General features: G+C 44.1%; 1 protein-coding gene across 4 annotated transcripts in view; it reads left to right on the top strand.

Annotated features, from left to right (window-relative positions):
* Window positions 1–13,976, top strand: part of DIAPH2 (diaphanous related formin 2) — a 1,273,340-nt gene that overhangs the window by 27,504 nt on the left and 1,231,860 nt on the right. The window lies entirely within an intron of this gene.

Raw genomic sequence — 13,976 nt, 5'->3', positions numbered from 1 at the left:
GACACCGAGAGGATAATCATGGAGCATGGCACTGAGAGGAGTGGTGGTGGAGCATGGCACTGAGAGGAGTGGTGGTGGAGCATGGCACTGAGAGGAGTGGTGGTGGAGCATGGCACTGAGAGGAGTGGTGGTGGAGCATGGCACTGAGAGGAGTGGTGATGGAGCATGGCACAGAGGGGGGGGTGATGGAGCATGCGAAGGGTGGGTATGGAGCACTGCACTGAGGTGGGTGGTGGAAGAGCATGACATTGAGGGGGGTGTAATGGAGCATTGCACTGAGGAGTGTGGTGGTGGAGCATGACACTGAGAGGGTGGGGGTTGAGTATTGCAGTGAGGGCGGGTGGAGCATGACACTGAAGAAGGTAGTGGTGGATCCTTGCACTGAAGGGAGGTTGAGCATGACACCGGGGTTGGTGGTGGAGCATTACACTGAGGGGTAGGGGTGGGGTGAAGCATGACGCAAACAACATAAGAACCCCTGTGTCGTGCTCCACCCACTCAGGCTGCGTTATGCATAACACAATGTATCTGTTTTTCTGAGTGTTGTTTTTAGAATGTACAAGCAATGCCTTCCCCAAATTCTTCTTCTGCTGTACGTACAAATAAATGTCCCTAAACTGTGCTCTGTAGCCTCGGTACTATAATTAGGCCGGGTCCAGACGGTATTTTGCCCTTTGTTATTTTCCTTCTTCTCTCTATGAACATTTCCAGTCTGCGGCCTCTTGTTTTGCTTGGATTAGTGCTGTATTTTGTGTGCATTACGTGATGTTCTGGGAGCGCATTCCAAACGGTACTTGAAGCCGGCGTAGAAATTTACTTTCCAATAAGCTGTGGATGAGAGATTACTTATGTGGCTTAAGACATGAAGTGGAAGAATTCAAGTAGGGACAGAGCGTTCCCGGACAGCGAGTGGAAGTTGCTTTTATTTAGCACAGCATTAAATTATTACAAATGATATTACTTCTTTATCTGCTATAATTGACAAAGACAAGGCGTCTAATCACATTCTCCCTTAATTATCGAGCCTCCTGAATTTCCAGCAGCAGTTGAATTGAAATAATCTGCTGACCTCTGGAGGAGATGCCAACTTTTACGTAATGTTTTTTGCTTTTCTGCACTTTGCCTGAGATTTAAACTTTTTTTTTTTTTTTTTTAAAGGCACATATTGCATTTTCTGATATAATCCAGAACCGGTTAATTATGACTATATGATGTGTGTTTATACCGCACCAGCTATCATATGCACTATAGTTGGAAAATCTCATACAATTTTCTTTTTTTTGGGCCAATTTTTTTTAAATATTTTTTACTATTGCTTATATAAAACCAACGTATTCCACAACCTTGTACAAACAGTATGAGCTGCTGTCCCCAGTCACATCCTAATCTCCCTGTGACTCATGCACACATATTAGGGATCATTTCTTCGAATTCCCAAAAAATCTATTTATTTATTTATTATTATTTGGAAGGAAACCAATATTTTCCACATGACTGTGTTACACTTGGTTGGTTTTGAAAAAAAACAACTCGCTACTGCCACTGCACTGCCTGGTATAGAAAAGTAGAAGACATTGGAAGGAAGTGCGAATTTAAGCATTGAGAAATAACTTTATATTTCCTCATAGAGTTTATTTTTTTATCGAAGCGGGCAAAAATGTTTTCAAGCCTTTACACTGAGAATTTTGCTCCTCTAGTGCACTCAGTCAGTGAAGTACCTGCATTGATAAGGAGTGCACTAGAGAAGAAGCATCACAAGCCAAGTGCTGCTTCCATCGAGCCTGCCAAAAGCCAACGGTGGAAATTTGGCTAAAAAAGCCAAACCAAAAGGTAGCTATGAAGCATATGAATGTTTTGAAATAATTTGAGGTACTTCATGGTGGTGTGTTGGGGGAGCAGTTAGCAGGAGTGGTCTCCATCGAACCAAAACATTTACTAAAATCAGAAAATGCTGCAATATCTGACATCAATTTACATTGGTTTGTAGTTTTCATGTGTTTTTTTTGTTTTTTTTACTGGTCCAAATTTATTACGAGGTGTGCACCTTTAAATGTGGGCCATTTTACTCCAGCAAACTTTAGTTTAACCCCTTCTTGCACCACCATGTAAACATACATTGAGAAGAGGGCTAGTTTCTGACACCTCGATGGATGGCACGGGATCAGCAGTTGTGTCCAAACCATTTGGCTGCAGGCACTGGATGTAATAATACCTCTGGGCTCCTACTTCGATAGCTGGTGCTAATCCCGGTTGTTGCAGTCAATAGCGATCGTGGCATCTAAGTGGTTAGAGGGAGGGCGCTCCCTCTGTCTTTCTACCACCCTGCTCAAAATGTGATCGCGAGGTGCCAAGAGGAATTATCAATCGCCCTTAAGCCTGCCAAGTACAGACTCTATTAGTCCCTTGTACAGCTACGTCGATGTGACATAAAAAAGTTATTGATGATGGAATGAGACTTGTCCTAACGACCCGAAATAAGCTGGCCCTGAAGGGATTAAGACTAGAGTATGAAATACCAGAATTTTTTAAAATGTTACCATTGCCTTCAAAATAGCAGCACCTATTCCATACTTATAATAGGCCCACAAAATACACCAACTGTTAAGAGAAGAGTAAAAACCCAGGTAGAGACCCTTCAGTCCATTCTCTGGGCTCTGGTCCAAAACCTTCTACAGATGGTGGCCTCATTCAGCGTAGACCTTAGTTTAATAACGGATCTGCAGCTGACGTAAGGTAAGAATCTGTTTCTTCCTCATTCCAGTCATTCCAATTCTACGCGTGGGACAGAAGACCTGCCAAGTAGAATGGCTTCCCATTGTTCTCTTTACACCTCACAATGCCAAAAATTAGACAAAGTAGAAAATGAATTCCTCCCACTTTTATCGATCTCTATGGACTTTTATAGAAATTCCCTGTTTTATCCCCAGCAACCCTTATTGTGCAAGTCCTGTTGTCTGTACCGCCTACCCTGGAGGTCTGGACCATGACTTACACGTATGTTGTATTAACGCTCTCTGTCCTGATGGCACTATAACTATGAAATATGACCGTACAAGACAAGTTCAGAAACCCTCTCCCGGGCACCTTTGTATAGACTTTAAGGGGTTGTCTGGTTAAGAAAACCATGGTTTAAGTTCTCTGTTAAGAATTATTCTCATCTGAGACATTGGGGGCATATCGCTAGGGTATGCCCCCAATGTCTGATAGGCGCAGGTCCCACCTCTGGGTGCGGCTCGGCTATTTTTGGCGCTCCCATAGGAATAAATGGAGGACGGCGCAGGTCCCACCTCTGGGTGTTGCTCAGCTATTTTTGGCTCTCCCCTAGGAATAAATGGAGGACTGCACGGGTCCCACCTCTGAGTGCCGCTTGGCGATTTTTGGTGCTCACATAGGAATAAATGGAGGACGGTGCAGGTCCTTCTGTCCAGGGGACCCAACATAATTGTGTGGACAGCCCAACTTGTAATGCTTTGTGTCTCCTGTGGTGGAGCTGCAAAACATTTTAATACTGGTTTCTCGACTGTTGATGTCGGAATTCACAGACCAATCTGAAATCCCTAATACAGGGTCTAATGCAGCCTGCAACACTCCAGCCATTACAACTCTGCAACTCCCAGCATGGTCTGTTCACATTTATGTGAGCTCCAGGAACAGCAGGGCAAGTGTGCATGCTGGAAGTTGTAGTTTTACAACAGCTGGGGTGATAGAGGTTGCTAAACCTTGCTATAATATATGGTTGGCTTAAAAAGTTGCCTTTCTTGCTTTCTGATCCTAGACGCCAAGACCCATAATAGAACATAGAGCAGGGATGCCTAACCTGCTGTCCTCCAGCTGTTGCAAAATTTCAACTTCTATCATGCCTAGACAGCCTACAGCTATCAGGGCATGCTGGGAGCTGTAGTTTTGCAACAGCTGAAAGGCTGCAGATTGGGTATCCCCGACAGAGCAAATCTCATTCCAGTGCAACTACAAATGTATCTGTTTTAAACCCTGAACCAGTGGTGGGGAACCTGTGTGATCATTTCATGTGGCCCCCAGCCCCCTGCCAGAACATATTGTGAAAATGATAATGACCACTTCCCTTATGGAAGCGGTCATTAGTAGTGATGAGCGAGCACCAAAGTATTCGGGTGTTTGGCCCGAACACATTGCTATATTCGTGTGCTCGGCCGAGCACCCGAGTATAATGGAAGTCAATGGGAGACAACCAGGAACGCCCTGCTCTGAAGAGAAGAGTTGTATGCCAAAAGCCATGCAATGTGTAAGCCATCAATCTATCCATGAGACAGATGACCGGCTTAGTCAGCATATCTTCCAATAGCAATAGAGGGCGCTGTTCATAACTCAATACCACCCTCTATTGGTTTCATAGTCTTCTGACAAGAATATTTGACTTGCCATAAGACTGTGAAACCAATAGAGGGCGCTGTTCATAACTCAATAGAGTCATCTGTTGGTTTTCATAGTTTTGACAGATGAAAAGCAAGGCAGATTCTGCTTATTTGCATGTTTTCCCCAATATACCCATGTTTATGCAAATTAGTTTTTACATGACAAAACTGAATAGATAGTTTATTGAATATTATGTTAGGACAATCGGAAAACTTTTTGTCTCCCTAATGATATTGATCTAGGTGCGCAGGTCCACCCAAGCCATCCAACAGATGCAAAATAACTTTGAGGTTTACTGGTTCTCAGTCAGATGAGAGCTGGTTTGAAATATCTCATAGTGCACAAGGCTGCCATTGTAAGGTATGCTGGCTGTTATCCGTCTCATGGATAGATTGATGGCTTGTACATACTTGGCTTTTGGCATATAGCCTTTGTGTGGTTGTCTATTAGATAATAGTAGTCTAAGACTCATCCAGCTATCCTCTTAATGCTGTTGCCAAGCCTTTTTGATGGGGTTTCCGTCAATTTCTAACCTTTTTTTATGAACCAGACACTCTCTTCTCTTCCAAGCAGGGGGTGTCTGGAGTTCGAGCACCCAAATTATTTGGCCGAGCACTCTGATTTGCCTAGCATAGCGATGCTCAAACCGAACAGCTTTTTGGCCGAGCATGCTCGCTCATCACTAGTCATTAGTATACGGCAGCCACAGGAAGATGAGAACAGCGCTGCACTGGCTGTCCTCACCTTCCCTGGTCTTCAGACATGCACTATGAGCTGGCGCTATGCGCTGTCAGGTCACAGTACAGCGCAGGAGGGTCTAATGGGGGTCTGATCTGAGGTTGAGAGGTCTGATGGGGGTGTGATCTGAGGTTGAGAGGTCTGATGGGGGTCTGATCTGAGGCTGAGAGGTCTGATGGGGGTCTGATCTGAGGCTGAGAGGTCTGATTGGGGTGTGATCTGAGGTTGAGAGGTCTGATGGGGGTCTGATCTGAGGTTGAGAAGTCTGATGGGGGTCTGATCTGAGGTTGAGAGGTCTGATGGGGGTCTGATATGAGGTTGAGAGGTCTGATGGGGGTCTGATATGAGGTTGAGAGGTCTGATGGGGGTCTGATCTGAGGTTGAGAGGTCTGATGGGGGTCTGATCTGAGGTTGAGAGGTCTGGTGGGGGTCTGATCTGAGGTTGAGAGGTCTGGTGGGGGTCTGATCTGAGGTTGAGAGGTCTGGTGGGGGTCTGATCTGAGGTTGAGAGGTCTGATGGGGGTCTGATCTGAGGTTGAGAGGTCTGTTGGGGGTGTGATCTGAGGCTGGGAGGTCTGTTGGGGGTGTGATCTGAGGCTGGGAGGTCTGATCTGAGGCTGGGAGGTCTGATCTGAGGCTGAAGGAAGTGAGGGGCAGATCTGAGGCTGTGAAAGGGACAAAGGCAGGGAGAGTGAAAGCTTGTTGAACCCCTCTGGGTTTAGCTTGTCTGTCATTAATGCCAAATAAAGAACTAAATATATAACATTCTCAGCTTAAAAATTAGACTGCTATATGTGGTCAAAATGGAGCCTGTACTATTTGTAATATATAGCGCAGGCGCCATTTTGTGCTGCGAGAATACAGCGCTCTAGATTTTTTTTTTATTGAAGCGCAATTTCTGTAATTTACCCCTAAGTCACTTATATGTTTGACCAAATATAGCAGTCACATTTTTAGGTTGAGAATTTTGTATGGCCCCCGAACAATGTTACAAATATCCAAATGGCCCTCGGCAGCTAAAAGGTTCCCCACCTCTGCCCTAAACTGTGAGAGCTATCAGGCCTCTATGGGGATTGACAAGTTGGAACATAAATGATTGTTTATAGTCACTTGCAGATTGTAGAGATCTTGAAAAATTGGAGGAAACGAGGCACAATACAATACGAGCTTCATATACATAAAATGAATCTTTAATTCTATAGTACAGCCCAAGATATTCTGTAGCACTGTACTATCACAGGGTACGTGTACAGACTGTGCCAGACATAGCTCCTCAACAGTTCATGCCATAGGAATGGGGGTTCTGCTCAGAGGAGCTTACAATCTATGAGGAAATAGGGGTGACCCATGAAAGTACACAGAGTATATGCACTGGTATAGTGACTGTGTGGTGACATTGGTGCACTGAACGGTACATGGTGATGCCATTGGTGCAGTGACTGGCATATGGTGGAGGCATCAGTGTGGGCAGATAGATGAGCCTGACTGCTGTGTTCAGTATATACTGGACAGGGGACAGTTTATTGAAGTTTTAAAGTTACCACTAGGAATGAGCGAACCCGTGGAAGATCAGGTTTGGTCAAAGTTTGGGACCCAAACTTGACCCCAAACCCTATTTAGGTCAATGAAGACCCGAACTTCACTTTATTATTTTTCGTTCTAACATGGTTATATCGGAAAATAATAGAATTCTTAAGACAGAATGCAAAAGAATATTACCATTTAGGGGTTAAAAACAACAACTCACCTCATCCACTTGATCGCGCTGCAGATGTCTCATTCAGCAGGACCTGCCAAAGAACCTGCGATGACGTCACCTCGCTTTCCCACGTGGTGAGCGCGGTGACATCATCATGCACATTGCAGGTCCTGCTGAATGAAGATAGAAGAAGCTGCTGCAGCGTGATCAAAGGAATGAGTTGAGTTGTTTTTTTTAACCCCTAAATGGTCATATTCTTTTGCATTCTGTCTTATGAATGCTAGCATTTTCCAGTATAACCATGTTAGAATGGAAAAAGATAAAATCACCAGAACACCGAACCCGGACTTCAGCAAAAAAAAAAAAAAGTCCGGGTTCAGGTACCTGAACTTGCAAAGTTCAGTACGAACCCAGACTTTGCAGTTTGGGTTCGCTCATCCCTAGTTACTACAGTAAGAGAAGCATAGATTCTGGAAATGTTTTTGGGGTGTAGGTGGTATGAGCGGGCAAGTGATTGAACCTAGAGGGTAAAGGAAAGATCTGAGTTGCACATAACCACAAGACAGTGAGTGTTCTGGAAATACCTACATGACAACTTTTCTCTGCCGTGTAATTTAGGTTATATCTATGGTGACTGGTAACATCCAAAGTCAAGCGAGGAATGGGCCTTGTCACGTACAATAACTACACCTTCTGTGCAGTCATGACTATCCATGGTGGATCTTTTATGACCCACAGTTCTCAGTTCTATGGGTAATATGACTAAAGCATGAGTAGGGTGACTCTAGGTAAAAGCCTCATGGCATGACTTGAAACGTGCGGCTACTTGACACCGATTATTGCTTTTTTCTCACTTTACCTTTTGTCAAATAAATGTTGTAGAACTAAACTTCCTTACCCATAGAGCATGAATTTTGAGCATTTGCCAGTAGACATGTTTTCTATGTACATCATGTTGTTCATGCCGATAGCGGGCAAAAGACTTGGCATCGGATCCAAGAATCCAGAAAACATTTCTGCTCATAAACACTTAGAAGCATTTCACACTTTATCCTATTAACTTCTATCGTCATAGCCAAAGGGTTAACCTGGTCTTCCCATGTGAGGTTTCATTTTTACGAGGCAGCCATGAAGTTATCAGAGAAAGTCGGTTCTCATGCCCGCTGCACTTGGCACTGGGGACCCCTCGATCTGCGTAGATTTATAGAACTTCCTACAGAGATTAGAAACTTTTTATCCATAATTGGCCTCTTTGAACATCAAACACGTCTCTGAGAATACTTTTGGGTCGTAACCAAATGCATCTGTTTATGCCTCTCGAAAACTAAAAGCGATTGCTGAGCACAACGCGAATAAAAATTCTGACTCTAATGTAATTTATCTTTTAATTTAGAAACTGATCTGGATTTTTAGTTCTTGGGTAGATATGGAGGAAGTTTGTCCTATGCAGCACCTGTTGCTCCTTCCTGTTACACTACACTTATAAAAAATCTAAGTCGGAAGTCACATCTATAACCCATTGGCAAAAGTGTCGTCTTTCCGATGGGAACATGTGCATGGTTGGCCAAGCCTAGTTTGCATGTGTAGGGGGATGGGGTGCCTGGGAGGAATAGCTGTTAACCAATTTAAATTGGTGAAAAAATTAAATACTTTGGAGAAACCTCTTCCCATATACTTTGTTGGCAATATGGCCATAATGTCAAAACTGCTTGTTTGGGACTCTGTTTCTCTCCTATCTGTTGCTCTCCCCCCTTCTCTCCTCTCCCTCTCCCCTGTCTCCCCTCTCATCCCTTCTCTTCTTCTCTACCCCTCTAGTGTCTCTTCTCTCTCCCCCTCTCTTTCCCCCTCTCTCTCTCTCTCCTCCCTATCTCTCTCCGTCTTTCCCTCTTTCTCTCTCCCTTCTGTCTCTGCGTAAACTCTCTCCTCTTTCCCCCTCAGTACTTTTGATTTGGGCAGAATAGATTCATATGCAAATGAAATTTCTTTGCCGATTTGGATGAAATAGAACTGAGGGATTTGCTCATTCTTAGTTAGGACCTTTCTGTATTAGCCAGAGATGAAGTCAGTACCAAAACCCTGGAGAACCACAGGCATCAATGGATTATGGTTACAGATGAGCGAAGTTTTTTTAAAAGTTCGCTTTAGCAGATTTACTAAAGTTTACCCAAAAATTTGATTAGTTCCTAATTAATTAATCACAAATTGTTATAAATCAGGTATACCCAGGCCACTCTGCCTTAGGGTATAGCCACATACAGCGGCCATGCTGTGAGCGGGTTGTAGCCATGTTGCGGAGAAGAACCTTCATGACCAATTCATTTAATAATAAAGACCGCACTGTATAGTCCTTTTTCATTGTTAATGGCCGCGCAGCAACTTTTAACTGGAGCTGTTGTTGGTATGGGGGTTGGCTGGTTAGGTCGGGGGAACAATATGAAGATAATTGTTGTTCTGGCCTGCAATCTCCTCCAGGCTATTTGTTAGTAAACACAGAATATTAATCGGCTCTGACATACCCACTTCTCCAACTCCAGCGCTCTCCTGCCCTACAGGTGGGAGCCCTTCTTCTGCCATCTGCTTTTCTTCCTTTTCCACATTATCTAATATCGATGAGAATATGTTATCAGGAACATCCAGCTCCTTCTCACTGCATCTTGCAGACTTTTCTAGGACATGGAGACCTTGAAGTATGCTTTGGAAGAAGTAAAGTTACCAATGGTCACCAATAAGACCTGGCCCCCCTAAGGTGTGCAGACTGGATGATATTGATTGGCATGATATGGAATGGAATAATAAGGGCTTACATCTTACTGGTATTGCATTACATTTGCAGATGATGTAGGAATAAGTAAGTGTAGGAATAAATAAAACTGACTCAGAATAAGTCTCCCTGCACTCTCCCTACACTCTCCCTGCACTCTCCCTGCACTCTCCCTCTCCAATATTCTTCTATTAATCATTTTCAGTAACACTGTCCCTAGCGCATGAGCCTGCCACATCTCTCTATGCTTGAGACAATGGCGAAGACCGCGTGGGATGAGTGTTTCTTAGGGCTGTGACATCCCAGGGGGCGGCTATCTGTGAATTTGCTGGCTGCACGCTATTATGGGTGATCTTGCAGTCCTGGGCTTCTTACTTTCACTTTGTAACACATAGAGTCGCCATTTTGGGAAAAACTAAATTGTTACCACAAAGCGCTAGGAAATTCAGATTAATTGCAAATCAAAGTGTCCCTAAGCTTCAGACCAAATGCCACCTCGAATGCTTCACTTTGCTCAACACTAATTAGGGTCTTCATGTAAGGATTTATATTCCTAGCAGCATGAACACCATATCCCCTAGTCACCCCGATCAGGTCAATGGAAAGAGTACGTTCAGTGATAAATAGGAACCTCCATAATTAATATCTGTAATAATACTGGTCAACCACAGTTCACTCCTAGCCTACAAATATTGGATATTGGAATTGTGATCATTGAGAATGAACAGCTTATTAAGATAACATGCAGGGTATGTCTATAAATCTTGAAGATCCAATGTACTATAGCCAAGAGGGCAAGCTTGTCTCTCATCTTCTTACTTTGAGTTATTTTTCCACCAGAATAAATCTGTTACCTCCACAGGATATTGGCAGACGGCCACCGACTCCCGAGTTACTGAAATATGCAGAACTGCTGTATCTCACATTTCAATAGCCGTTGTTCTCTCATGCATTTGCACACTTGTCCCCGGGCCTGGGATAACAGCACACATTCTGTGGTTGTTATAAGAGCAAGGAAAAATACATTAGTGCAGGTGGATGTATGACATTATTTGCACCATTGATTAAATTACTCACTGAGAGGTCAGTCGGAATAGGAGTTCTGCTGGTTCCATCCCGAGGACACATGTTCTTCGATGAGGAAGAGATGTATGAAGAAGACAGAGGCTTATATCAAGTACATGACTATGTAAACAAACAGCCATGAAGGGATGACCATATATTGGCCACATCTACCCAGTCCATTGCCTGTCTTCTATTCAACCAATACAATATATCCTTTTCCACTGGAAACTAATTTGACCATCCAAATGCTTACAGAGAGGGCATCTTGGCTATGGAGCTTCCCCTCACCACATACAGGAGTTGGTACTTGTTTGACCTCAGTCTCCTTCCAATTATCATTGGGCTTATTCTCCACCCTTGATTTCTAGAGGCAAAGGGCTCAGAGTAAGTTAAAAAAATAAAAGAAGTTATATTTCCCTCAATGATCCCCAACCGCTCCCATTACCACACTTGCCGGGTTGGTTTCTGATCTCTCTAACCAGGTCCTGATTTGAAACACAGGAAATGCATGCCCAGCCAATCACTGACTACAGCCATGGCCCACCTAGGCCAGTAATTGCGGACATTGCCTGGTCTTTCCTGTGTGGTTAGGAAGTAGAGACCAGTAAGTTTCGGAATGACCGGTATCACCTCTTTTCTTTTTTGAGCTCACACAGAGCCCTTTGCCCACAATTTCTCCCTGCTAGACATCCCCTTTAAATAAGTGATTTGGCAAGCCAGAGCCCTACAACTTTTGTCTCCATAGTAGGGTGCAATGTTTCTGCCTGTGGTAAGTATACTCCAAGGGATGCATGCCATGGAGAGCACTGCACCGTGCATAGGCAGTTACAGTCTATGACTTGCTTTGGGTGCACTTTGATGTTATTTTTGAGTATAGAGCTCTGGGCCTATGAACTTTGAGAAACACTCCAACAAACCCTATATAAGTCAGCACTGACTCTGAGAAGCAAAGGGTCTACAACTGTTGTAACAGTGACCTATAGCCCATACGGAAACATCCAATAATCCTTTTGGGAATGTTCAGCTATAAAAGTTGAGTTCTTCTTTAGTTCTTTGAAAAAATGAAAACCACAACTTTTTGTATCCCATAATTGTGTTTGTCACCTCCCCCCCATACTAATCATCTGGGGATGCCTCTGCCATAGCTTAGAAATAATAGAGCCAGCAACATTCATACAATATGATCCTCACCAAGTGATTGTGTGAGACCTGAGGTGATCTCCTCTCACAAGCTTCTTGGGTACATTCCTTCAGCGCTCTGTAATTTGGGAACTGCTTGTGCTTCAGTTTACACACCCACTCCCAATAAACAAGTATTTCCTGTTATAGTGAAGGAATTACTTTTTTTCAGATCCTGTAGGTCTAGTTCATGAATTGCATTCACTCAGCTTGGCGGAGTCGCTGATGGCAGTGGAGAAAACTAATTCCGGAGAAATAATAGAATTTTGATATTTTTGTGTAAATTGTTTAAAAAATTGATTAGGTTTCTAAGCTGTTTTTGGGGATTACAGTGGTTGTTTGCTTTTCGGCTCTTGAAATACATGAAGACATTGGAGAATGCAAAAAATAAAAGCTATGCATATATCGGTGCAGCCTTGAGCATACCTATCATATTATGGGACTTTTCAGGATAACCTGTCAGTCATGTATGTACATGAGTAATAATGCTACATCTGACCTTGATATGACTTGTGTTTGGATTTTTTTTTTTTGCGGTTTACATTCTGCAAACTTCATTTTAAAGGGGTTCTCCACCTGTTAACTTCTACCATGGATAGAGGGTCAGCACAGCCAATGACTGGCCACAAGCATTGACTTGTCCCCCAAGCAGTTTGTCACTGGGTCATGTGCCGTTTGGGGGGCATTACACAGCTGTGGCAAGTCATTGGCTGAAGCTGCCCATGTGACCCATTCCATTGGGTATCGGGACACTGCATAGGGAAAACAACAGAACCGAGCTTCAAGGAGCAGGTATTTCTGCTTCCCTCCACAGGTCCAGTGGGAAGGGGTTGGGGGCACTAAAATTAGCTCAAAAGGTCAAAACACCTTGAATTATTACATCTCCCTAAGGGTACTTTCACACTAGTTTTCCAGTATTGAGTTCCATCCTAGGGGCTCATTACCGGAGCAAAACTTATACGTTTTATCCCAATGCATTCTGAATGGAGAGCATTCCATTTCGTATGCATCAGTTAGTCCCTCTTACGTTTTTTGCCGGAGAAAAGACAGCAGCATGCTGCGGTATTTTCTCCATTCAGATTTTTAAATTCAACACTTGCCAGAATGCCGTACTCAGCATTATTTTACATTGAAATGCATTACTGCCGGATCCGGTATCAAGTGTTACGGTAAAACGATCCGGATTTCCAGTCTGCGAATGCGCAGACCTTTTAAAAATGTGAAAAAAATACCTGATCCGTTTTTCTGGGTGACACCTGAAGGACGGATCAGGAATTTCATTGGATCCTGATCAGTCTTCAAATGACATGCGTTTGCATACAGTTTTCCTGATCAGGCAGGCAGTTCAGGCAACGCAACTGCCTGCCGGAATCCAACAACGCAAGTGTGAAAGTACCCTTAGCCAATGGGTGGCGACTATCGGTTAAGATGTCTAACATACACAGCACACAGAAAGAAGAGGAGATGCTGCTTCTTTCTCACTGCCTTCCAAATACAAAGAAGCAGAAGAGCATGGAAGACATTTAAAGAGAAGTGTAACAATGTCAGCTGCCAGCGCGCAGCACATCCTGCTATGTACCTCAGTCAAACTTCACACAAGGCTCCTCCCCTCCGCTGCAGGCTCAGGATCCACTTTCCTGCACAGCTTCAGTTGCACCTTGTAGGAGCCGCACGCGTCCTGTTTCTTTAAGGGTTTGTGCACACCCCTGATTCCGACTTCTCTCCAATCCCGGCCAGGCACCACCTTTATAAGGGTGGTTCCCCCTTCCTGTGATGCCTGAGCAATATTGTAGTTTTCTACAGCGAAGGTTCCAGCTTGTTGTTCCTGTGTTCCGACCTTAGCCTGTATCCTGACCTCGTCTCTGCCTGATCCTCCTGTACCTCGCTGCTCTAAAGTGTATGATTCAGATTGCCGACCACGCCTCTGTCTGCTGTTCAGCTTGTGACACCTGCTGCACCTGAGCTATTTAGCTCTGCTGTTCTAACAGCTCTGCTAAATCACTAACTCAGCTCTGCTTCATCTGACTCTGCTTCCATCCAGTGTCAGCTCGCTCCACCTGCCTGTATTCCCAGTGCTTGCACTGGGGTGTTCTGGCCTGCTCGGCCAGCTGCCACTTAACGGGGACCACTCTTGCGGTAGCG

Source organism: Bufo gargarizans, chromosome 9 (assembly GCF_014858855.1).
Source record: "Bufo gargarizans isolate SCDJY-AF-19 chromosome 9, ASM1485885v1, whole genome shotgun sequence".
Lineage (NCBI taxonomy): Eukaryota > Metazoa > Chordata > Amphibia > Anura > Bufonidae > Bufo > Bufo gargarizans.
The sequence above is the reverse complement of the archived record's forward strand: the minus strand, read 5'-3'. Positions and strand labels throughout refer to the sequence as shown.